This window comes from Diceros bicornis, unplaced genomic scaffold (genome assembly GCF_020826845.1).
Source record: "Diceros bicornis minor isolate mBicDic1 unplaced genomic scaffold, mDicBic1.mat.cur scaffold_272_ctg1, whole genome shotgun sequence".
NCBI classification, from domain to species: Eukaryota; Metazoa; Chordata; class Mammalia; order Perissodactyla; family Rhinocerotidae; genus Diceros; species Diceros bicornis.
Window position 1 is genome coordinate 280,685 of NW_026691146.1, and position 27,085 is coordinate 307,769.

General features: G+C 48.6%; 1 long non-coding RNA gene across 1 annotated transcript; it reads right to left on the minus strand.

The window, feature by feature from the left end:
* Nucleotides 1–13,738: 13,738 nt before the first annotated feature.
* Nucleotides 13,739–14,750, minus strand: LOC131402806 (uncharacterized). Its single transcript, XR_009218986.1, has 3 exons — nt 14,696–14,750; nt 14,438–14,559; nt 13,739–13,800 (listed from the first exon to the last, which is right to left on the minus strand). It is a non-coding gene; the product is annotated as an uncharacterized LOC131402806 (long non-coding RNA).
* Between the last annotated feature and the right edge of the window lie 12,335 nt (nt 14,751–27,085).

Sequence of the window (27,085 nt, forward strand, 5' to 3'; positions counted from 1 at the left end):
TCACTTAAATGCTAATAAAGGAATTAAACAGAATACAAAAAGCGTTTATACAAGAATTTTCGCAGGAGATGACCTGCACATCCCCAGGAGGAAGATGAGCCCACTGCGGGGCATCCGCAGAGCAGAATGCCCTCAGCTGTGCCGAGGAGAAAACGCTGACACACACATGTTGTGTGAGCCTCACCAACCTCGTGCCGAGTGAGGCAAGGTGGACAGAAAACAATACACGTGGGATGATTTCAGCCAAGATGAACCTATGGTGAAAAAACCAGAACAGTGGTTGCTTCAGGGGTAGGAAAAAATTGCCTGGGAAGGAACAGGAAGGAGTTTTCTGGGATTGATGGAAATATCCTATTCTTAAAGGGGTGAAGGTTATATGGGCATGTTTATTTGCCAAAACTATACTGTTCTTATTTCTGCCTTTCAGTGTGCATACATCTTACCCCACCCCCACACACAAAAGACTAAAAGAATAATAAAGTGAGGTGGGAATGAGATGCAGTGTGGATGAAACAAAAATGGCAGATGATTAGTAGTTGTTGAAGCTGGGTGACGGGCCTACTATGCTATTTTGTTTATTTTGTATATTGTTTAAATTGTTCTGTAATAAAACACTTGTGTAAGAAGACAAACTTGATATACAATGTTCACTGGTAAGATACTGGTTATCATTGGGGAGTAAGGAGGGAGAAAGGGATTGTTGGGGCCTGAGTGAAGCTGGTGCTAGTTCTTAGTCACACAAGTGTGTTCACTTTTTAATAATTCTTTGAGGTTTACATAGATGACTTCTGCATATATTTCTGTACATGTTATACATCAATAAACATTTTAAATCCTGCATATATGCACAAAGATACTAACTCATTATCTCAGACTAAGAGCAGTGTTTTTTTTTAAAGTGGAACACGTTTACTCATGACACCATTAGATGAATTATCATACTCCCAAGTATCTAATAATACCCTCACCCTTGTGCAGCACTGTGGATCTTTCCATTTTTGCCACAATTTGGCAAGTGGCATGGCTTAGAGTTTTTATGATGCAATCATTTTCCAGCAAGGCCCACCCCCACGATGATACTCACCAAAACCTCAACACCTAGCACAGTGCCGTGTTCACAGCATGAACTCAAGACTTGTGGGACTGGGTTGAATGAGGAAGAAAACGAGGAGCAATGATGTTCATAACTTATGTCTAGGTGCCATAACGTGACTGAGGAAATTGGTAGGGTTTTTCAATAGATTTGCTATGACTTCTAATTTTTCCTATTTAAAACAATGGGAAATAGGATCTCAGAGTTCTTTCTCAGAGAAAGTCTGACATTTCAGGCACAGGTTACTGACAATTATTAATGGCATATGACTTTCCCGCCTCATCTTAGTGTTAAGTTTTTAATTCCTTACCTTGGAAATGACCTAACTTTGCTTCTTCCAAATCTTGTAGTAATACTGAAGCTCCAGAAAGTCTGGCCACGGATATTCTTCTGTTGTGCGTCCTCCCTGCAAAGAAGTGGAGCTGTGCATCCACCAGTCTGAGAAGCGTGTGGTGCTGTAGTATTTGGAGTCAATCAGAGAAGCTAAATGGAAAAATGACTTCAGAGAGTTATCACCATAACCCCCCACAGCAAAAACTTATTTTTCTTCATTATTTTGTGATTCTGAGGGTATATTTAAAAAGGGATATTAAAACTGGTTCCCAGGAGCCAGCCCTATAGTAGACCAGAAATTGCATATTACATTCCTCGACGAACTTGCCTAACATTGTGGGAAGGACGAACGGGAAGTTTCAGTGCTGTTGCCTGTGTCAATGAGGTCAAGAGGTCCAGACTGGGATAAGGAAGTCCAGTGAACAAGCCTGTGTGCAGCCTCAGAGAAGGGGCGTGCGTGTGGGCCCCTGAAGTGGCTTAGGGGTCACTTACCAGTGCACGTGGTTTTCCTGTCTGTATAATGCAGGAATGGGGCTGCCCGCTGTGATGTTTTCTCCTTTTAATGACATGGCTCAGGGCAGTCCTTCTAAGGCGCCTGACCAAGGTATGGGGACTTCAGGTTGGTGGGGTCCAAAGGGAGGGTCTCTGCAGCGACCCTGACCATGGGGTCCAGAGGGAGGATCATGGCAGCCTAGAAGGATGGAGGGGATCGTAGGACAGATGGCCTTGAAAAGGCAAATTCCAGGATCTTAGGCACCTGGTATTTCCAATTGAGATATGAAAGCAGAAGTTCGGGACCCAGGGGCAGAGGAACAAGGCGGGAGTTGGGGCCCCTAGCTGTGCATGTTGGGAGCTTTTGTCTCTTAACCGCTCCCAGCCGGCAGCCTGCATGGTTGCAGGACTACAACTCAAAGGATGCTCTGGGCACGGGATGATGCCTAGCCCTGGGGGGAGGAGAAGGGCGGTGTGAGCTTGGCTGAGGGCCAAACTGCCGTTGACTTAGGACTCTGGTCCTACACCTGCTCTGTGTGGACTGAGTTCCAGAGGGATGTGATGGGACGAGAGGGACCACGTCATTACGAAGGTGTGGCGGCTGCATGGGCAGCTGCGGGCCTGCAGCGTGCAACTGCTTTTGTCCAAAATTGAAGCTGGACTCGTGCCTCTTCCCCATCATCTCCCTCCATTGCTTGATTCCTCCTCCTACCTGCATGCCTGTGGGTTTTTCCACAGCCTCCTACCTAGTCCAGGGCCAGGTGCTTCTCTAAACTGCTTATGGGAACTGGTTTGACATCCCAGAAACTTTCCACTTTGCCTGCTGCCCTCTACCTTCTCCAGCCAAAGTACCATCATTTCATCAGCTTTTGGGAGACATTCGCCCTTGTGGTCCCTCTTGCAAGCACAACTTAAGAGCTTTTCAGGGTGGTAACATTGGCTGTTGCTTGCCTTTTTTGCAGATGTGGAAGTTGAGGTATCTGTGAGGTTAATAATTGGTTTCCCAGGGATCCGCTAAGAGCGGAGGATAAAAACCCAATTCCCAGGCAAGTATCTAGTAGGTCGTTTTCACCAACCCATTCCAGTGCAGAGGCCTCCGAAACAGCAACATTAAGATGAGAATAGCTTAAGCATTTTGCCCTTTAGGTTGATCACCTAATCTCTGCTCAGGCCTGAGTGGCCGACAAGTCTCTTAGGGACATGGGTGGCAACTCAGATCCCTCAGGAAGAGAACAGTGGTCCAGCTTTGGGAGAGAGATGTTCAAGGTAGAGAGCACTTGGGCAGCATTTGAAACCCATCAGCTTTAACATCTCTGCTTTGGATTCCGGCAAGGTTCCCACATAAACATGCCTAGGGATAGTCAGATGTATGGTATTCTTTAAAAATTGATTAGAGTAGTGAAAAGAACAGAGCATAAAATATCCTGCTTATTTGCAAAAGATAAAATGCAAACAAGACCTGCCTGTTAATTTTTTCTGGTCATTCTCTTGCCTGTACCGTACACTTGAATGCAGAAACAAAAAACTTGAATTGCCAAATTCTCTTTTCCTGAGATTAGTAAATTAAGTTAAAAGTCTTATTGAAACCTGTGGAGGAATGGTTAGCAGCTTTCATGATTTATGTCATCCCTAAAAATCTGGGCTTCGATCTACATGAAGAAAAGTCCTTGTTTATATTACACATCTCGATAGGTTATCTTTCCGATTCCTCAATGTGGGATATTATCAAAGCAAGTGAAAAAACCTGGTCACGGAAACTGGACCCTGTCACTCTGTCAAGAATTTGCTTCTTTATGAATTAATGACACACGAATTCTTTAACATTTTTGTAGAGAAAGGATGAGAAACTGTAGTGTCTCTGAATGTGACAAGACAGGGAATTCTCATTAGACCACATCCTTGCGTTCTTCTCTCGTGTTCAATAGGCCCAGGTGATAGTCCGTGTAGTCAGGTGCAGCGCCGCCACCCCAGTCCCCAGTGTTCCATACTACTCTGGCCTGTGCCCTCTTCAGGGTGTTCTGATGACACTCGTCCACCAAGGTTGGAAAAAGACATTGTAACATGACGCTATTCATCATCTTGAAACCGGGATTAATGGAGAGGAAAGTCTCGGGGTCTGTGTGCTCCGATGCACTGCTGTTGGGGTGTGGCCGCAGTGACCACTGTGCTCCCAGCAGTCCCCACAATGGCTGCCTCAGACGTTTGATCTCCTGGCGCAACCACAGCAGCTGTTGACAGAGCTGGGCGCTTGTGCTTCAGTGTCTTCCGTCAGATTTTGTGGCTCTGACCCTCTTCTGTTCGGCCCCTTCCCATTCCTATCTGTTGCATTGGTTGCTTTGTAGTTGTCTCCTAGGAGCCACTGTATGTAACTGTATTTCATTGTCTTTAGGGACCCACGATCTCTAAACGAGTCACTACACAACACCCACTTATCCTGGTGTAGCCCGTGTTCACCATTTCCAGGGGAGATGTGAAGAGCCCTGCTTACTTGGAGCTCCTCTCATTCTCATGCTGCTGGGGCTGTTACGAAGCTGGGCCTCTTGTCTTTGGTCTCATTAACATTATTCTTTTCATCGATTATTTTGAAGTCGGATATGACTTGGTTAATAATGTGGACACTAGCTGTCACAGGCACTTTTATGTATCTTCCCCAACAGCTCTGTGAAGTAGGCCTGTGATCCCCATTTTACAGAGGGGGACACTGAGGCTCAGAGATGTCGAGTAACTTCGTTCACTTCACACAGTTTCTTGGTACATTCTGAGCCTCCACATGGATCTCCGCCTCTCAGGTGTGTGCAATTAGCTGGTGTTCCACTTTGTCCCTCTCTGCCAGGATTCCCAAAGTCACACGCCCCATCCTGAGTCCATTGTCTGATTGTTGTCAGTCACCCTGCACAAACAGGCCCTGGGTGGGGAGTGGACTAGCAGGCGTGGTCATCCGGCCTACGCTGGACAGGTTCTAGGTTCATGGCGAGAGCTGGAGCAGTGGAAGATACTGACTGTCACTCGCCAGGAAGGTTTCTTATGTAGAAATACTCCACTGACTTTTTGCAGGTGTCATGTCTTTTTGTCTTCATTGCTCCTCTGGGCTTTCTCCTACAGTCCATGCTGTGCAGTAACATAGAGTACAGAGACTGGTGAACATAATACTGTTGCCCTGCACCAAACGGTCACATCACTCATTTTTCTAATTATGAAAGAATTACATACTTTGTAAAAAAAGTCAAATTATACAGATCTATGTAGAGTAAAGTGAAACCTTCCCCTTCCATCCCCTTCCCTGCAAACTTACTCCCCTACTCAGAAGGAACTGTTGTTAAGAGGTTGCAGCTTATTCTTCTGGACATTTCCAATGAATTTATAAATACATATAAAGTTTTTTTCACATAAATTACATAACTACATCGTTTTGCAATTTGCTGTTTCCCAAAACATATATCATAGAAGTCTCTCCTTATCAGTGCACGTCACTCTAACTTAGCTTTTTAGAAGTTTTGGAGCTACTCCAAAGAACAGGAATACCACGATCTGTTTTGTTCTTCTTTGATAGAGATGGGGTTATTTCCAGTTTCACTATTATACATAATGCTGCAGTAAGATCCTTGTATGGAATTTATTACACTGCTATTCAACTGCTCAATTTGCTTTGTTCCCTTTTAGTCAGAGACTATGATATATTTGTAACAATTTTGTGGGAATTAATTTATAGGGAAATTAATTTTATCACAATAAATACATTTAAGGGGAAACTGGACTTCAAGGTCAACCATCTCAGTATTCTGGAGAAAATTCATGAAACTTAGAAGGTATTATGCTTGCTGCATCACATTCTAACAAGTCACGTTAACAATTTAAATTTGAATGTTTGGGCAGGCCCGGTGGCGCAAGCGGTTAATTACATGGGCTCTGCTGTGGCGGCCCGTGGTTCGAGGCGGCCTGAGGTTCGCAGGTTCGTATCCCGGGCACTCACCGACGCACAGCTTGCCAAGCCATGTTGTGGCAGCATCCCATATAAAGTGGAGGAAGATGGGCATAGATGTTAGCCCACGGCCAGTCTTCCTCAGCAAAAAGAGGAGGATTGTCATATGTTAGCTCAGGGCAGATCTTCCTCACAAAACAAAAATAAAAAGCAAAATAAATAAAGTTGAATGTTTGTATAGCCTCTACAGTCTTTGTTCAGAAGAAGGATGACTTTTTCTTGTCTTGAAAACTTCTAACTCCAGGGGCTCTCATTTGGGCTTCAGAGAGGATAAGATGTTGGTGTTGTATCTGTTTCTCTTCAGCTGTAGGCTGCATCATCTAAAGATCATAGAATTGAACATGTTTCAATCGATATATACGATTTGGGTCAAAAACTCAAAGTAATGAACCCAAGATTGGAATCTGTAACTTTGGTTCTTAATGAAGAATTTCCTTTGATATCCTCAAGTCTCTGTGATTACTAGTAAAAACTCACATATGGATGAAGAGATGTGGTTCTGCTGGCAATGTCTGGCTTGAACATCCATAGTTAAGGCTGCCACATCCCTAGGTAGATTAGACTTGACCTCTCTACGACCTCTGCCCTTGTCTTTGACCTGGGAAAAATAAGAATTTAAAAAAACTGTTGTTACTAACTGTGAATGCTGGAAATGCCCATTAAAGCTTGAGTTTGATTTGGTAAACCAAAGGGAGTACATGCAGAACAAAGTCTTTAATATCTATGAAATTTCAAAAAGTTCTTATTTTTTTAAATGTAACTCTATTTTTGCAACAATGCAAAACGTATATATACGAATGAAATATCCCTCTGTTCATTTCTTAAATTGTTTCCATTGATTTGATGGATTTATCCTCTAATCAGGATTCCAAGTGTGAAAGAACATCTTGGTCTTTCAAAGGAAAGAAGCCAGTGATATTTGATTTTCTTTTAGCTCGGCATCCTACAGGTTTGAGGAATAAATTATCATGTAATGATACAATGATTCTGAAATCTAATTGTTAATTAGAGGGGTGTAAGGGATGATTGAATGGTGGTTCATCCTCATGGTCAGGGGTATTGTACACATGGACGTGTAAACACGATTCAGGAAGCTGTTTCAGCTCCGTGGCATCCCTGAGAACCACAGTGCAGGAGGATATAGGGGCATAGCCATCTACCTCGATCTCCTGGGTTACATGTAGATCCAGAGGTCTTGACAGTGGCTTCAGAACAGCTAACATTTGTCTATTTCTCCCCTTCCTTCTCTCCAGCTTATCTCAAACAGTCCTGACTATCATGTTTTAAAGTAAGACCAATTATAGTTATTTACATGAGCTTCTTGTTCATTATTGCAGATTAATAATCAGGGATACCATTAAATATCATTTAATCTACCTAATTAAATTTGTTGTACCTTTTAATTGATTAGAACACTAGAGTTAGTTCAGAGTTTGATATGCACCAAGTGTGTTAATCTGCTTGCAACTGCCATGTGCCTCACTCCACTTGTTAGTGTATCTTTGGCCCATCACAAGATTTTAATGACTCAAGTCCTCATAAGCTAAGATAATGCACGGTCTTTTTGATGACCGGGAGGCACATGGGTCCATTTTGGAAATATTCCCATCTGTCTTTGCACCCCATGGGAAGTTTCTGGTCACTAGGTCTCCAGGTGGCTTGCACAAGCCCTAAGTCTGTAATAGCTTGGTGCCTCTCCTTCTACTTGGGGTAGAAACAAAAGAGATCAGAGAGACTTATTAAAGTTTTGGTTGCATGAAGTCTTCTATGAAGACCATCCATGCATATTGTTCTGGATAGCTCTCTGTTCCTAAGACTACTAGTTATTTTAAGGGCTTGTCAGGAACTGTGAAAGCTTTGATGTTTTACGTTACCTGCAAACCAATAAGTTAGCCTACAATGGTCTTGCAGATGCTGGCAAAAGTCACGAGTCCCATGCGTCAGAGACAAAGGACTTAATGACACAACAATAGCAGGGGCGAGAGTATCAGCATTTGCACCGGTTCACTAAATCTTACTTCCTACAGGGTGATACACAGTGGACCAGGTGACATGCAGAGGGTTGCAAGATCTCAGAGCCTAAGGAACTCAAATCTTTGATAATGGGCAGGATGTCTACTAACCTTTGCCCTGGGGGGGTGTTATTTTTATTATACTGAGCAGTAAGCAAGCCTGCTCTTTGCTCCAGAGGAGGCCACTATTTCTATCTTCCAAGGCCGACAGCTCTAGACACATCCTTGAAAAGAGAGCCTGGTTTTACTGGCTGGCAAAGATAAGCTTGAATGAGACTTTATCGTCATTCAGTTCTTCTGTTTCCTTTATTGGGATTGTGCAAATATGCTCTTTTCTCTGTAAAGTTCACTAACTTTATTCATACATAAGAGATACTTTTCTTTTTATTTATTAAGTTTAAATTTTCTTATCAGAGAAAATGATGAAACTATTATGGGTTCGATGTGAAAGTATGTTTTTCCAGGAAAAATGTGAAAATAGTTCAGTGCTCGCAGAAATTTGCCACAAGGAGCTGATAGCAACTTAAATGATTTTAATTTCAATACTGTTTTGTACAACTTTCTTCCATCTTACATCATCCTCTCTGGTTCCTGTAATTCCCATATGGGAATGGGGCAGTTTCAGGGATTCACTGAACTCATATACAGTATTCAAATGGTTTTGTCTGTTGTGTTTTTTTAATTGAGATAAAGTTGACATACAACATTAAATCAGTTTCAGCGGTATGACATAATGATTCAATGTTTGTATATATGTTGAAATGATCACCACAATAAGTCCAGTTAACATCCGTCCCCATATACAGTTACAAATTTTTTCTCTTGTGATGAGGACATGGCATATTTCAAGGTGCAGAAGAATCACATCGATGGTGTCATACATTTCCATATACAGCTTGATGAATTTGGACATAAGCATACACCCTTGAGACTGTCACCACCATCAAGGCCACAAACATATCCATCATCTCCCAAAGTTTTCTCTCACCTCCTTTATTACTATTATTGTCTGGCAAGAACTCTTAATATCTACTCTATTAGCAAATGTAACGCAAGCAGTACAGTCTTGTTAGCTGTAGGCACTATGCCCTATCCTGGATTTCCAGAACTTATTTATCTTGATAACTGAAACTTTGTATCTTTGAACATCAGCTCCCCATTTCTCCATCTCCCCAGCCCCTGGCAACCACCATTCTAACCTCTGCTTGTGTGAGTTTGACTATTCTAGATTCCACAAATAAGGAAATATTTGCCTTTCTCTGTCTGCCTTATTTCACTTAGCACAATGTCTTCTAGGTGCATTCATGTTGTCAAAAATAGCAGCAATTCCTTCTTTTTTCAATGTTGACGAATATTCCATTTCTTTATCCATTCATCCATCAGTGACGTTTAGGTTACTTCCACATCTTGGCTATTGTGAATTTGCTGCAATGAACATTAGAGGGCAGGTATCTCTTTGAGACGCTGATTTCAATTCCTGTGGGTGTATACCAGAAGTGGGATTGCTGGATCATAGGCTAGTTTTCATTTTTGGAGGAACCTCCATACTGTTTTCCATAATGGCTGTATTAGTTTACATACCCACGAGGTTTCCTTTTCTCCACATCCTCACCACTATTTGTCATCTTTAGTTTTTTTGATAATCGCCATCATAACAGGTGTGAAATGATAGCTCATTGTGGTTTTGATTTGCATTCCCTGATTTGTGATGCTGAAGACATTTTCATACACCTGTTGGCCACCTGTATGTCTTCACTGGATAAATTTTACTCTGGTCCCTTGCCCATTTTTTAAATTGATTTGTCTTTTTGTTTTTGAGCCAAACAATAAAAGAGAACAAAATTTCCAGGCATTATGGGTGCTTCCCAGTTGATGCAGATGGCTTTGTATTTACAGTGGTACAAAAAGATCATGTTTCATGCTTTTTCTTCAGCTTGTCATAAGACCAGCAGGAGCTGCGGCAGGGCAGATAATCGGGATCTTCTGGGTTTGGAGATTTACAAAATAAATGAGTAGTAAGGAATTTTTTATTTTTCCAAGGAAATTATTTTGATCATAGTCCATGGAATCCAGGATTGATAGGTGTAGGAGAAACTTAAGGTGAGTATGGTTGATCTGGCATTACTACTGATCTTGAGGGACAGGTATCTACTGTATGAATGTTTGAATAAAAATATTAAAGATCAGGAATTTGTGGTGGGTGAATATGTTTTCTGAATTATTTACTTTTGAACATAACCATTTGGATTATGTGAACATCTGGGATATGGGAGTAAGTTGCTAACAGGGAGTGGTTGATAACGTCACTATTGATTTAATCTCTATGAACACCAAGTGGTCAATGGATTAAGCAAATGAGTAGACAGAAAACACAGAAATGGTAAGATTTGGGATTTAGTAATTTACTGGGGACTGACTGTCCTGAGAGGGAGTGCCAGGACTTGTGCGGTTGAGAGTGACAAGGAAAAGAAGAGAATAGAATTACACTCAAAAAAGGAGGGCGTGTTAACAGGATGGAGGGCGGAAATGATCTGGAGGAGCCTTGAGTTTGATCTTGAGCTTTCTGTTCTTGATGCAAATATGCCTGATGACATCCCAGGAAACAGGTCAGATCTATCCCCAGATGATAGAGGGAGGGTGGAAGTACAAAACAGCCAGGATAATTCTTCTAAAAAGGCAGGCCTCCTTTATCATTTGACCCAGTTTCATGATTTGTTTTTATAGGGTAAGAGGAAAAGAAGAATGATAAGTCACGTCTTCACAGAAGAAGCAGTGTAACTGTGGGAACCAGTCCAAACCAAAGCCAGGTTTAAGCATTTCCATTCTTTTGAGGATGGCCAGTGACATATTCAAGAGGCCAGTTACTAGAATCCCATCCCATCCTGGCAATGACTGGTCTCTGAGAGGACAACTTGGACCAGCCCCACTAGATCTGCTGGCCCGAGAGACCACAAGGACTCCAGGCCTGCAGCAGCGTAGGACAACTCGTAAGTCCTTTCAATCTTGCCAAAACGTTGCAAAAACTTGCACCTAGTCACACAGGTGAATCCCTGCCAGGTGTGCTCGCAGGTGGTCTGCATTCCAGGTCCCATGCTAACTCCTGCTGGACTTCAGATTTGGCAGAGATGATTCCAGGAACTGATCTGTGCATTCCACAGCTCCACTGTGGAGATATCAGGAAGGAGTAAAGGGCAGTGAAGAGCACAGGAGCGAGACTGGTGTTAGCACTGATGGCGGACAGACTTGCTAGCGAGGCAGAGAAAGTGAGGGTCTAAGAAGGCCGTCCTGACAGCAGATGAAATGGAACAGGCACCTCAGTGAGGTCTCTTGGCTGCGTCCCTAATGTTTCCTTGCTTTGAGCTCTTGAAACTTTTAAATATATCGATATTTTCTTTTATTAAACTCTGCTTCGAGACAGAAAATATAGACAACAGTTTCTTTCTGAGGTGAGAGGTTGAGTTGCAGGTGAGGAGAGAAAGATCTTCCTTTTTCATGCTGCTCTCTCATTTTCCTTTACTATGTATATTATTTATTTGTACGTTTAAGTCAGCAGCGAATTATCAATGTCACGGGGTGATTCAGTTTTTCCCCTCACAGTCACAGTAAAACCTACTAAAAGTGGATTCTTCTTTTTGTATAATATTCCAATAGATTCGAAAATATTATTTCAAACGCACTTTTATGTCTATGTTCTCAAATTAGATATTTACTTCTAGGTCTCCATTTTTCAGTTCTCTGTTGCATGCTAATTCAGAGTTGCATCTAAGGAAATACCAGATTTCCCTCAGTTTTTTAGATCCATATGTGCTGGAAATTTGATTCATGGAAATGGACATGGCAGTTGGGGAATCGTGCTATTATCAAAAGTGATCTTTTTAGCATCAGTAATGCTGAAAGAACCCACTGTTTGTTGGGATTTAATTGTCTATTTGAGGGATCAAGCTTTCACTGTTGGTAATTCTCTTTCCCCTTGGAGGGAAAGTACAGCCTTCCCAGTCTTTCCATTATCAAATCACATTCCTGGGTGGCTGTGCCGTGTCAGGAATGGCTTGGGATGCCGGGAACCAGGACTCATTTTCAGCTTCTGGGTGTCCTGAGAAGGCATCCCTGGCAGAGTGCAGCCTGTGTGTCTGGGTGACACTTGCAGCCATCAGAAAGGAGGGGACAATTCACAAGTGTGAAGCGATTCATCTGGTCCTTGTCTTACAGGGTGTTCCCAAGGGATGAGGTTCAAAATGCCACTGGGTATCCCTTTGAAAGCTCCTAGTCATGGGGTGGGTTCTCAGTGCGAGCTCAGAGCAGTGTCTGTTCACCACCAGATAGGAAGCATTGCAGTATTTTAATTGGTAAGGCTGTGTTCATGCATCTCCATGGACCATCAGTTCAGCGGCATTCCCTGCTGGAGCCCCCCACACCCCTGTCATGCTTCATCTTTCAAAGCTTCAAACAGTGTTCACACCCCAACAGGTGGTGGTAATGTAACCACAGCACAGGACTGGGGACAAGAACACAACCACCGAGGGGCGACACAGTTTATGGGCTTGGGCCCAATTGCCACATTTGGACGAGTTGGTAATACCAACACTTAGTGTGTAAACGGGAGGATTGTCCAAGACCATGGACCTCAGAATGACACGGGCTCAGAAGTCACCTTGGACAGCAAGGGACATGTAAGGTCACTCACTGGCCAGGATTATGGTCGCTTATACTGGCAAAGTAGAGCTCACCTGGGGTCCATCAGGACAAGCGAGGGAGGAGGCTTGGGGCCTTGTGGGGAATGTTTGCCCTAAAGGGAATTGCTTAAGGAAGGCAGGGGTGCTGAAAATCCTAGTTCACAGTGAACAGTCTTGTTTATGGAATGAGGCCCAGCAGTAGCCTTAAAAGCTGCGTCACAAATCTTTCCGCCTGGATACAAAACAAGCAAGAAAAGGAATTCAGAGTCTTGGACAAGGATCACAGCAGGATTCAAATCCAGGTCAGGGGTGAACACGGAGCCCCTAGAGGGGCCTCAGGGGAGAGGTCCTTCCTGCCTTTAGTCCATTTGCAAATGAGCTTCCTTGGGCCTTGTCCTCTCCAAGTGCACGTTTTGATCTTTTTACATTGTTTTCCCCACTTAGAGCTGATGCAATTCCAGAGATTGAACCAAAAAACTACAAGTTCCTAAAATTTAGTCAAAAGAAATCTCAAAAAGAGAAGCAGAAAATGTTCCCTGTTCCTCAAGAATGTAGAAAGGCAGCCCCTGCCTGTGGCACGACATGGTCCTGGGTAGTGCTGTTTTAAAGACACCCACATTTCAGTGGTTGTTGTTCTGCCTGTGAAAGTACCTTCAACCTTAAAATCCCAAGAGAACTGGCGGGGGGCCATGTCTGCTCCTGGAGGAGCTGAATGATACTGAAATGAACTGGTCTTCGGAATTAGGGGGACTTCGGTCTGTTCCCACTAGCCAGCGAAGGGCTGGCCCTTCTCTCTTCTCCCACATACAATAAGCTGATGACCCAGAAGAGTTCGTGATTCAAGGAGAAATGTGAGATTCAGTGTCTCACTTACATGCCTACAGAAAGCGAGAGAACCACACCACAACTCCCAGGCTGTAAGGGAACAGGACTTTAATATAATATTCAAATATGGCATTTATTGTTTACAACAAATAACTACTATCCCTCCACAATGTGTGAATTGGTCCTGGGGTGTAGACATCAGGGAGCTGGGGTGGGGTCGTCCCCTCTCTCTTGGGTTTAAGGGGACCTCGGAGATCAGCTTACAATTCTCCCCTTCCCGTCAGGAGGTAGGAGCTGGCCCAGTGCAGCCCAAGCCTCCCAGCTATGTCCCCGCTGCTGAGGATGGGGCTGTGATAGGCCACTGGTACGGGAGTTGGTGTTGGGGCCTGGCGACTGAGTAGAAGTGTCGGGTTATCCTGGGGGTCCTCCCTTAGAATCATGGCACCCACCCTGTCCCCCCTGCACTGAGTGCTCCAGATTCTGTGCTCAGTGCTGTCAGCCACCAGTACCCCATTTGTCAATGCCACGCGAGCGATCATTTAGTATCACCTATTTCACAGAGGAGGAAACGGAGTCTCAGGAAGTTGAAGAGAGTCACCCCAGTCACAGGACTGCTCATTAGTGGAGCTGGGATCCCAGGGCCATTTGTCCGACTCCCTAAGGGCACGTTTAACCCGAAGTTTTACTGAACCAATAGGAGTCAGTCACCACAGCACAGACACTCACTCACCCCTGACCTTGATGATGGCGGGTTCTTCTTGGCCTTAAGTATTTTGCTGGCCAACTAGGTCTGGGTGTCCAGCTGGCAGGACAGGTTGTAGCTCCAGGACAGAGAGGCACCTGTGAGCTTAAGAGGAGCCACACCTCAGGTGTCCCCCCACTGCCTGCCCAGCAGCTGGAGTCTGGGTGTCCCAGAGGGCGCCATGCAATAAGGCTTGGGGCTGAGTGGGGGGCCACAGAGACAGGCTCTGTGGACTGGCCAACAAGGAGAGTCCACCCCTGCCCTCACCCAACTCCTGCCCAGCCTCACCTATCATTCTCGTTGAGCAGCTCCATGTCCTGGAACCAGGCCCCAAATCGCTCCTCGGGCTCTACGTTGTAATTCTTTGTGGCCACCTGGAGCAGCAGGATCTCCCTCATGACTGGGTATTCCTGGGACCAGAGGGAAAGAGAGGCTGCAGATAGGGACTGAGTGGGGGATGCTGCATGGACATTGTGGGGGGTTAGGAGTGGGGCAGGGGACCTGTCCTGGGAACTGTCCTTCCCTCCAGTTCAATCCAGGCTCTACCTGTTCTCAGAATGGGAATAATCAGCCTCTCCTCCAGGATATTTTCCTTGATGCCACCATCCCCTCAACCCACCGCCAATTGGATGGGTCTCCCACTTCTCTGTTATCAAACTCTTCCACTCAATGTAAGATACAGGGGATGGAGCCAGGGACTGTTCTGCCCAGAGGGTCTCTGAATTCCTCCTCCTTCCCCTCCCCTGAACGGGGTGTGGCAGCTGTTCACTTCAGTCCTCTTCTCAGGTTGATCTCATTCCCCTGGAAGGCACAGAGCCAGAGTCCATCAGACAGAGCTCCCTAGACTGACTAGCCCCCTAGGCCCACCCCTTCTCAAGTTGCACTACTGCCAGGTCCCCAGAGGGGGCCGGGCATGCAGAGAAAACAGGACTTGGACCTAGGCCTGGCTCTGGGCTCCAGAGAAGGAGGACATGGGGGAGAGGCTAAGGGACCTGGCAGCACAACCCTCTCTGATGACAGACTTGGAGGCTGAGGCCTCAGGCAGAGGGGACTTCTCAGCGACTTATGTGCTGCCTGACTTGGAGGGGCCCAAATCCTCTCTCCCTCCATGGGCAGCATGGGAGGGAGAGGCTGAGTCCAGCTCAGATAAAACCTCATGCAGCTGTGCCGTCAGGCAGCTCTGAGCTTCCCCAGCCTGGGGAATCGGAATGGGTGTCTCAGGTGGAACCTCTGTTCTCTCATCCCTAAGATGTGCCTGATGTCCCAGCTCCAAGGGGCGGCTGCGAGGCTCTCATGAGAGATGTGCCAAGTGCTGAGAGTTCAGAGATCACTTCGGGGGCTACCGCAGCCCAAGGCTCATGATCCGCCCTGCCTGGTCCTCAGGTGCACCCACCTCGATATTATCACCCATCAGCAGGTGCAGCATCAGCAGGTGACCAAGGAAAGTGACAATATAGGGGATGACACTCTGTGACATAAGAGTGTGGATGGGATGAGTCCTTGCTCTCAAGTTGGGCCCCTGTAAACACTCCCCTGAAAAGTCCTCACCCTCAGCCTCCTGGCCCACCCCAGGGTTCCCACGGGGAGCAGCCTAGGACCCTTAGCAGCCTCCCCTCAATTCCTCCGCCCTTCACACCCCAAGAACACCACACTCCTCCTCCTCACCTCTCAGGGCCGGCTTCTGACAAATCACAGGGTATGCGGTCCCTGGCCCTCCCCACAACAACCCATCCTGCACCAGCTCTTCTAGGCCCTCCTCCTGGTCACTTCTACTGGGCGATTCAGGCACTGTGGCAGCAAGAGGAAGGGCTGTTCTCTCTTGATTTGAGGCCTGCATCTGGGAAGGCAGAGCCCCTCCCCTACAGGAACACTCACCTGCTGCTGCTGCTTCTCCTGAACTCTATGGGGGCTGATCTGCGGTGGGGCGGCAAACGTGGAGGGCCCCTCCTGCCAGGGTCGAGGAGAGTGTCAGTAAGGCCATAGTCCCCTCACCCCATTTCTCTCCAGCACCACTGGCCTCTGACCCTGGACATCTGACTCCAGGCAACTGGTACCAATAGCACTCCATCCTCCAAGATGTTATGATTCTAGAACAAGCCCAGCTCCAACTCTCACACTGGGTGTGAGCTTGGGCTTTGGGCCAGGACTCCCTGAGCCTGTTTCCTCATCTGGAATGTGTGAGAACTCCAGCTACCTCACAGGTTCTCCTGAGGACTCAGTGTCACATGACATTGTTCTCGCCCTCACCCTTCCAGGTGGAGCAGGCAGAAAGCTCCCACATTCCTTTCCTCCCTCTTACCTCATCACCACCCTGTGTGGCCTGCAACTGAGGCTCAACTGGGGGAGGACTGGCCCCGAAGTTCACTCTCAGCTTTTAGGGTACAGTTTGGACTGAGAGCCTGAGTTTCTTTCTGTCTGTTGTCCTGGGCGATCTCGTGCTTCTCTCTTCTCTAGGCGTCCACATTGGGCAGCCCTAAAACACTGGTATTTGATTCCTCAATTACAGGGAATCGACAGAGTGAGAGAGAGAGAGATGGAACATGAAAGAGGGAGTAAGATGAAGTGGGAGACTTTTTTAGTTAAAATTTAGACAAGACATCCCATCACTTTTGCTGTTATTATGTTAAGAAGCCAGTTACTAACTACTTAGTGGTTCCACTGGGATGGCTATACCATGGGTGAGGCTTACTGGGTACCACTGTGGAGGCTGCCCACCTCATAGGACAAGAAGAGACACTTGGGTCTCATTCTCCATTAAACAGGAAACAATTGAATGGTTTTATGCTGCAGGATGGCAGTATGTAAATTTCCACTAGTTTCAACCCCCTCATGATGCTGACCTGAAAATGAGGCCAAGTTGGAAGCGACTGTTCCAATATCACATTGCTAGAACCCAGGCTTGTTTTGAGTGGTGTTCTGTGCTACCTGTCACCCCTTCTTGTTATTCTTCCATCTCTAAGATTGTGCCTTAGGTACATGTGACACCAGCCCACAGGGGTAATAGATATTATGTCATATACACCGGGTGACATCCCTAAGAAGTAGATTCTAGCCTGATCCCCATGGTGCAGGTTTAGAGACTGGGGAAGATCTGAGAGGTACAGGGACATTCTCAGGATGAAGAACTGGTAAGAAAAAGGAAGTCTGCATTCATCTCTGTCTCCTCAAAGCTACGACCCGACTTAGGTTTCCAGGGAGCTGTGGCTAGGGCTGTGTAGGCTCCTTGTGTACAGTTCAGGAGATGACATAGGGGAGGAGGGTTAGCAGCCAGGGCACAGGGGGCAGCTCTGGACAAGTCTGATAGAGGGAAGGGGCCTAGGTAAAGGAATCTTGAAAAAAGACCTCACTTCCTTGGTCATAGACCTCAGAAGATCTTAGAACTCTGGTAACCAGGCACCCACAGTCCCCCATCCAGCTCACTTGACTGGAGGCAGTCAACAGGAAAAAATATTTTGTTGTTGTATCCCAACTTTTGGAGGATCTAGGCACAAAAAACCCAGAAAGAGAAACTTTTTGGTCGTTGCCGACGTTGGCTCAGCCCTCATCCCCGACGCATCTGGGCGTCTGGCAGGAGACAGTGAAGGGTAACACGGGGCAACCCAGGAAAGGCTAGTGTAGGCCAGGACACAACTGTGATCCCACCTGATCAGCCCCACACCCCTGTCCCTCATCTTGTGTGTGTGTCTGTGTGTGTTTGTGTGGAGAGAAGGCAGGGTATTAGGGGCAGGCCATTCCTGGGCAGGAGCTGGTTGTTAGGTGTCGGAAGCATGGTGGGCCTGTCATGTTCATAGCCCAGGTCATGGCTGGCAGCATGGGAAGGTGATCTCCTCTACTCTTATGTTATTGAGCCATAGAGGTTTCATCTCTTTTCCTGCCTGACCACAGTTCTTTGCAGGGATGTCCCTCTGTGCCTGAACTGAGGAGCAGACTTTCTCTTGGAGGATGACCTCAGTGGCAGTGTGCAGGCAACCTCTGATTCCTTCAGGTCCAGCTCCAGAGCAGTCTTTGCAGAACTCCAGTAAGAAGGTCATCAAGGAGCTGCCCAGTGGTTTCAATTTCACCAACTCACTAGGCAAGGGGAAGGTGCCTGAGGCCACAAACACCACCCAGTGCTGCTCTGAGATGAGAACAGGAGCAGAGGGTCTCCACACTCAGGACCTTGAGATGACCAGGTTGGACCAGAACTAGGGAGTGACCAGACTGGGGCTGTCCCTTTTTCAAGCTAAAGGGGATGTACACGCAGGTAACCTTGCCTGTTTCGGAGCTGAGCTGCCATGACGCTCTTACCCTTGCCCACTGTGAGCTTCTGGAGGCCACTGAGGCAGAGGCAGAGAGTAAGGGGGACTGCAGGCTGGATATTCCTGGAAGGGAAGTGGGATCTTTCCTGTGTTTAGAAGGACACATGGAAAGTCAGCTATGTGGGTGAATCTTTCTCTTTATCCCACTGTAGCGCCAGCTGCAGAGCTCCAGCCAGTGGCAGAAGCAGAGCAGTGGGCAGTGGTGGAGGTAGAGCTGGCTCCAGTTCCGTTCACATCACCACTACTAGAGCTGACGCCAGCGTCCCCTCCATCAGCAGTGTTGGAGCTGGAGCAAGGGCCAACAACGGCTCCAGTAGGAGTGAGAGCTGCTGAGCTGGAGTCACTTGCACCATCATTTCTAGTGGGAAGTCCATCTCCACCTGTGGCTGTTAAGGAGCGTGAGAAGAAGCCCAACCTCACTGCCTTCTCTCCTAAGCTGGTGGTGGAGCAGTTGACCGTGATGGATGTGGTGAACAGCTGGGATCTCAGTGTGGGGTGGAGCAGGCCTTGCCTCTTCCATCCTTGCCCCAGACCTGATCCAGACTCCCATGATCTGGGCCCAAATCCCAGCTCCACCCCTTACCAACCATATGCCCTGGGCAACTTCCGGAACCGCCAAGCCTTTGCTGTCCACCTGCAGACCGTAGAGTTGGACACTAACAGGACCTTCTCCACAGAGTGGCTGTGCCAGCTCCATGAGGTTGAAGAGATGGAAAGCTTGACAGGTCCTGGCCCATCAGTGGTGGAGGGGAACTCACTGTGTGCAGCCAGGTCTACGGTGGCCGAGCCGTCTCCTCAGGAGGCTCAACAGCCTCAGGACTTGACACTTGATGTGTGCTTCACTACAAGGGAGACAGACAAGACCAGTGGTTGTAGCTGCCATGGGGGAATGTGCATCAGAATGGGGAGTGAGACCAGAACGGAGATCAGGGTGGTGGCAGATACCCCCTTGGCATGAGCAGAGTTGAGCCACCGTCTGGAGCTTGGAGTTAGCCAGGACGGGCTGGGTGCAAATGCCCCTCTACCTTCCCTGCCGGGAGTGGGTCCTGGGTCATCCTGTGTTGTGTACCCTCAGTGGACAGAGAAGAAAACCCAGGGACTCTCACAAGGCTCAGGCCACATCCTGAGCTTCCTGAGCTCCAGCTCTAAACTGTGACAACTGTGTGGGACTTTAATGGCTGTGGACACAGAGGTGGCCTGTGGCAGGGCTGGATGACACTTCCCCTGTCCCCCAGGAGCTCTTCTGGAAGGTGGTGCCCTCTCAGTGCCTGGGATCCACCTGGCACAAGAAGAATAAGCCTGGCAGTGAGCACTAGACACCCACCATCCAGGCCACCATCGACCAGTTCAGAAGGGTGGCCAGCTTCGTCATCACCACCTGCCTCGGGGACGCGAGCATGACAGCCCAGGACAGGGCGAGGGTGGTAGAGCTCTGGGTCCAGGTGGCCCAGGTGTGCCGTGGGAGGCCCAGTAGAGCCACTCTCTGGAGACTTTGGAATTGCCTCTCCACCTTTATCAGCTCCCAGGATTGAAGTGTGTGGTCTAAGCTCCTGCAGGTCCCTAGGCCCTTCCTGCCAGGGGCCCCGCTGACTTTGACTCCAGGTCCCAGTAGGAGGATGCTCACTTCCTACCTGGCTCCTTCCCTGGGTTGAGCTAAACTCCTCCTTGTGAGTCTTACTTTCTGGGTCCTAAATGTCCTTCTGGGGCTCCCTGAGCATCTGTCTCATCCAGCAGGGGAGATGTAAATAGAAGGGGACTGAAGCGAGAGCAAGCGGGGCTCCAGTGCCCAACCTCACACTTCATTCTCTTCCCTTCCCCAGGAGTGCGAGATCTGGAAGAACTTCTCCTCGCCTCGCACTTTCATCTCTGCTCTGCAGAAAACCTCCACAAGCCACCTGAAGAACACACGCAGGGAAGAGAGGTAGGCCTCTCTCCATAGGAGGACCAGGATGGATGGGGGATCTCCTGTATGTCTGCCATTGGCGCCTCAGTCAGCCGAGAACTCCTGGGAGGCAGCAAATGCTGGGGACAGGGCCTGGGAGTGGGCAGTTGGTCTCTAAGTCTCCTGGTGTCCTTAGTGAACATGTTCTGCTTCAGGACTCGGTTTCCCTAAATGTCAGCTATTAGGTTGAGCCACATTGGAGATTTTCAAGTGTTTATAACAACAGAACTCTATGGCCTGTTGAAACTCATAGTGCTCAAAACAGAGCTGCTCTGTAGAGCTGGGAAGTGGAGACCCCAGTGACCAACAGGAGAGTCCCCTCCCAGTCCCATGAGACCTTAGCGCTCAGAGGAGCCCAGTGAGAACACTCCTTCAGGCAGGTTGAATCTCTTGGGTTGTCAAAGAAAAGGGATTTGCACTCAGACCCCTCACATTATCCCTAAATTTATCCTTCCCTCTTTCCTCTCCCCTCGGGTAAAGCTCTGAAAAACTTAAGGAGGTCTATAGCCAAGATGAGTCCTTAAGCAGAGAACTGATGACCAAGATAGAGTGGAGGCTGTGGGTCTGGAAAGAGAGGAGGGGGGAGGCCCCAGGGGTACTGGGCAGGCTGTGCTTTTGATAGTTTCTCACTTGAAATTTCTCTGAAACATTCCAGTCTATCTTGTCCAGGTTAACAAGCAGAGGGATCTGTTCAGCTAACGGGCAGCAGGGTGCCATTTTTGGGCAGGAGGCCCTGGTCGTGGGACACAGTGTTGTTGGTTGTGCTGTTCCAGGAGGAGTTGCTGAGCTGGTGCCATCAGCAGGTCTCTGGCTTCCATGCACGTCCATCCTGCTGGATGTAGCTTCTTCCAAGCTGTTGCGGTGGGTTTAGCCCTCAGCCTAAACCTGTCCTCAGGAAGCCAGGCCCCTGCTGCTCCTTCTGTCTTCACCATGTCTCCAAGGGGAGGGCACCCAGCCTGTCCCAGGGACATGCATGGCAGAGGATTCCCATGGTCCAGGTGGACAAACAGGCTGCTCATCCTTGGGCCTGAACGGCTGGACCAGAGACAGATGTGTGTGCTTTTGGGGACCCCCCCGGACGCCTAGAGCAGTCACTCGAGTCAACCACAAGAGTCTCATCTGAGTGCCAGATTGGCAATGACATATGCCCCCAGGGGCTTATGAGAAGCATCTAGGCAACTCATGGATTCTTAGTGGATCCTGCTGAAAGGACGTTTGGAGCTTCACGTAAATGAGGAAGCAAAGCGTCCTGTCACCACCTTCCCTGTGGATCAGATGTGGCACATTGGGGGTTCAATTCCTGAGTGGATAAAGAAAGAGTTCAGGGCAGGGGAATGTCCTGAGGGGTTCCTTGGTGAGGAGAAGGCTTTGGCATGGCCTCTGGCCCAGCCTGGGGGCCAGACACTCCACGAGACTGGGGCAGGCAGGAGCCATGCAACCAGACTCCCAAGACACCCCGTCCTCTCCACTGCTCGGCCCAGGACCAAGCTGTGAGAGCTCAGAGGACAGGACTGTTGTCAGTGGTGGGGCTGAGGGTTAGGTGAGGATGTGGGAACAGGGCATCTGGCTGGGAGGAGCAAGCAGCCTCTCCTCTTTGGGCCCCTGAGCAACTCACTGCCCCTGTTTGGGCCTCTGTCTCCTCATCAGGGAAGGGAGGGATGGTGATTGTGTGGTGCAGGCCTCCCTCGGTGATGATGAGTTAAGGGTGAGGAAAGGACTGTGGGAGATTTCTGCCTGCTCCACCTGGAGGGGTGAGGGCGAGCACAATGATGACAGTCATGTGACACTGAGTCCTCAGGAGTACTTGTGAGGTAGCTGGAGTTCTCACACTTTCCAAATGAGAAACGAGGCTCAGGAAGGCCAGACCGAAAGCCCAAGCTCACACCCAGAGTGCAAGTTGGAGCTGGGCTTGTTCTAGAATCACAAAACCTTGGAGGATGTATTGGCATTGGTACCAGTTGACTCGAGTCAGATGTCCAGGTTCGGAGGCCAGTGGTGCTGGAGAGAAATGGGGTGAGGGGAGTATGGCCCGTTGACACTCTCCTCTACCCTGGCAGGAGGGGCCCTCGACGTTTGCCCCCCCGCAGATCAGTCCCCATAGAGTGCTGGAGAAGCAGCAGCAGCAGGTGAGTGTGCCTGTGGGGGAGGGGCTCTCCCCTCCCAGCTGGAGGCCTCAAATCAAGAGAGGATGGCCCTTCCTCTTGCTGCCACAGTGCCTGAATCCCCCAGTAGAAGTGACCAGGAGGAGGGCCTGGGAGAACTGGTGCAGGATGATTGTTGTGGGGACGGCCAGGGACTGCATACCCTGTGATTTGCCAGAAGCCAGCCCTGGGAGGTGAGGAGGAGGAGTGTGGTGTTCTTATGGTGTGAAGGGAGGAGAAATTGAGGGGAGGCTGCTAAGAGTCCTAGGCTGCTCCCCGTGGGAACCCTGGGGTGCGTAAGGAGGCTGAGGGTGAGGACTTTACAGGGGAGTGTCTGCAGGGGGCTGACTTGAGAGCAAGGGCTCATCCCACCCACACTCTGATGTCACAGAGTGTCATCCCCTATATTGTCACTTTCCTTGGTCACCTGCTGTTGCTGCACCTGCTGATGGGTGATAATCTCGAGGTGGGTGCACCTGAGGACCAGGCATTGAGGACCAGGATCCTGAGCTTTGGGATGTGGGAGCCCCTGAACTGAGCTCTGAGCTCTCAGCACTTGGCACATCTCTCCTGAGAGCCTCACAGCCGCCTCTAGGAGCTGGGGCATCAGGCACATCTTAGGGATGAGAGAACAGAGTTTCCACCTGAGACACCAATTCCGATTCCCCAGGCTGGGGAAGCTCAGAGCTGCCTGATGGCACAGCTGCGTGAAGTTTTATCTGAGCTGGACTCAGCCTCTCCCTCCCATGCTGCCCGTGATGGGAGAGAGGATTCGGGCCCCTCCAAGTCAGGCAGCACATAAGTGGCTGAGCAGTCCCCTCTGCCTGAGGCCTCAGCCTCCAAGTCTGTCATCAGAGAGGGTTGTGCTGCCAGGTCCCTTAGCCTCTCCCCCATGTCCTCCTTCTCTGGAGCCCAGAGCCAGGCCTAGGTCCAAGTCCTGTTTTCTCTGCATGCCCGGCCCCCTCTGGGGACCTGGCAGTAGTGCAACTTGAGAAGGGGTGGGCCTAGGGGGCTAGTCAGTCTAGGGAGCTCTGTCTGATGGACTCTGGCTCTGTGCCTTCCAGGGGAATGAGATCAACCTGAGAAGAGGACTGAAGTGAACAGCTGCCACACCCCGTTCAGGGGAGGGGAAGGAGGAGGAATTCAGAGACCCTCTGGGCAGAACAGTCCCTGGCTCCACCCCCTGTATCTTACATTGAGTGGAAGAGTTTGATAACAGAGAAGTGGGAGACACATCCAGTTGACAGGTGGGTTGAGGGGAGGATGGCATCAAGGAAAAAGTCCTGGAGGAGGCGCTGCTTATTCCCATTCTGAGAACAGGTAAAACCTGGTAGGAACTGGAGGGAAGGAGGATTCCCAGGACTGGTCCCCGCCCCACCCCTGACACCCGACAAGGCCCATGCAGCATCCCTCACCCAGGCCTTAACTGCAGCCTCTCCTTCCTTCTGGTCCCAGGGATACCCAGTCATGAGGGAGATCCTGCTGCTCCAGGTGGCCACAAAGAATTACAACGTAGAGCCCGAGGAGCGATTTGGGGCCTGGTTCCAGGACATGGAGCTGCTCAACGAGAATGATAGTTGAGGCCGGGCAGGAGTTGGGTGAGGGCAGGGGTGGACTCTCCCTGTTGGCCAGTCCAGAGATCCTGTCTCCGTGGCCCCCCACTCAGCCCCAGGCCTTATTGCATGGCGACCTGTGGGACACCCAGACTCCAGCTGCTGGGCAGGCAGTGGGTGGACATGTGAGGTGTGGTTTCTCTTAGGTTCACAGGTGCCTCTCTGTCCTGGAGCTACAACCTGTCCTGCCAGCTGGACCCCCAGACCTAGTTGGCCAGCAGAATACTCAAGGCCAAGAAGAACCCGCCATCATCAAGGTCAGGGGTGAGTGAGTGTCTGGGCCGGGGTGACTGACTCCTAGGGGTTCAGTAAGTCTTCGGGGTAAGCATGGCATTGGGTAGTCGAACAGCTGGCAATGGGATCCCAGCTCCACTACTGAGCAGTCCTGTGATTGGAGTGACTCTCTTCACCTTCCTGAGACTCCATTTCCCTCTCTGTGAAATAGGTGATACTAAATGATCGCTCGCGTGTCAGGGACAAATGGGGTACTGGTGGCTGACAACCCTGAGCACAGTGTCTGGAGCAGCCAGTGTACTGGGGACAGGGTGGGGGCCATGATTCTTCCAGGCCACCAAGATAACCCGACTCTTCTACTCAGTCCCCAGGCCCCAACACTGAGCCCCGTACCAGTGGCTGATCACAGCCCCATCTTCTGCAGCGGGGACACAGCTGGGAGGTTTTCCATGCACCGGGCCAGCTCCTCCCACCTGGCAGGAAGGGGAACATTGTAAGCTGATTCCTGTGACCCATGACGCCCAAGAGAGAGGGAACACACCCACCTCAGCTCCCTGACATCTCTACCCCAGCAACTATTCACCCACTGGGGAGGCACAGAAGTTATTTGTTGTAAACAATAAATGTCATATTTGAATATTATATTAAAGTCCTGTTCCCTTTACGGTCTGGGAGTTGTGGTGTGGTTCTCTCGCTTTCTGTAGGCATGTAAGTGAGACACTGAATCTCACATTTCTCCTTGAATCACGAACTCTTCTGGGTCATCAGCTTATTGTACGTGGGAGAAGGGAGAAGGGCCAGCCCCTTCCCTGGCTAGTGGTGACACCCCCAAATCCCCCTAATTCCGAAAACCAGTTCATTTCAGTATGATTCAGCTCCTCCAGGAGCAGACGTGTCCCCCTGCCCGTTCTCTTGGGATTTAAAGGTTGAAAGTACTTTCACAGGCAGAGCAACAACCACTGAAATGTGGGTGTCTTTAAAACAGCACTACCCAGGACCATGTCGTGCCACAGGCAGGGGCTGCCTTTCTACATTCTTGAGGAACAGGGAACGTTTTCTGCTTCTCTTTTTGAGATTTCTTTTGACTAAATTTTAGGAACTTGTAGTTTTCTAGTTCAATCTCTGGAATTGCATCAGCTCTAAGTGGGGAAAACAATGTAAAAAGATCAAAACGTGCACTTGGAGAGGACAAGGCCCAAGGAAGCTCATTTGCAAATGGACTAAAGGCAGGAAGGACCTCTCTCCTGAAGCCCCTCTAGAGGCTCCCTGTTCACCCCTGACACGGATTTGAATCCTGCTGTGATCCTTGTCCAAGACTCTGAATTCCTTTTCTTGCTTGTTTTGTATCCAGGCGGAAAGATTTGTGATACAGCTTTTAAGGCTACTGCTGGGCCTCGTTCCATAAACATGACTGCTCCCTGTAAACTAGGATTTTCAGCACCCCTGCCTTCCTTAAGCAATTCCCTTTAGGGCAGAATTTCCCTAGAAGGTCCCAAGCCTCCTCTCTGGCTTGGCCAGAGGATCCTCGGTGAGCTCTACTTTGACAGTATAAGGGACCATAATCCTGGCCAGTGAGTGACCCCACACTGTCCCTTGCTGTCCAAGGTGACATCTGAGCCCATGTCGTTCTGAGGTCCATGATCTTGGACAATCATCCAGTTTACACACTAAGTGTTGGTGTTACCAACTCGTCCAAATGGGGCAATTGGGCCCGAGCCCTTAAACAGTGTCACCCCTGGGTGGTTGTGTTTTTTCCCCCAATCCTGTACTGTGGTTACATTACCAAAACCTCCTGGGGTGTGAAGACTGTTTGGAGCTTTGAAAGATGAGGTATGACAGGGGTGTGGGGGGCTCCAGCAGGGAATGCCACAGAACTGATGGTCCATGGACGTGCATGAACACAGCCTTACCAATTAAAATACTGAAATGCTTCCCATCTGGTGGTGAACAGACACTGTTCTGAGCTCACACAGAGAACCCACCCCATGACTAGGAGCTTTCAAATGGTTACCAAGTGGCATTTTGAACCTCATCCCTTAGGAACACCCTGTAAGACAAGGGACAGATGAATCGCTTGGCACTTGTGTGGTATCCTCTCCTTTCTGATGGCTGCAAGTGTCACCCAGACACACAGGCTGCACTCTGCCAGGGAAGCCTTGTCAGAACAGCCAGAATTTGAGGATGAACCCTGGTTCCCGTCATCTCAAGACCTTCCTGACATGGCACAGCCACCCAGGAAAGTGATTTGGTAATGGAAACACTAGGAAGGCTGTATTTTCCCTCCAAAGAGAAAGAGAAGTGCCAACAGTGAAAGCTTGATCCCTCAAATAGACAATTAAATCCCAACAAGCAGTGGTTTCTTTCAGCATTACTGATGCTGAAAAGATCTCTTTCGGTAATAGCACGATTCCCCAACTGCCATGTCCATTTCCATGAATCACATTTCCAACACACATGGATCTAAAAAACTGTGGGAAATCTGGTATTTCCTCAGATGCAACTCTGAATTGGCATGCAACAGAGAAAAGAAAAATGGAGACCTAGAAGTAAATATCTAATTTGAGAACATAGACACAAAAGTGATTTGAAATAATATTTTGGAGTCTATTGGAATATTACACAAAAGGAATAATCCACTTTATGTAGGTTTTACTGTGACTGTGATGGGAAAAGCTGAATCATCCCGTGACGTTCATAACTGGCTGCTG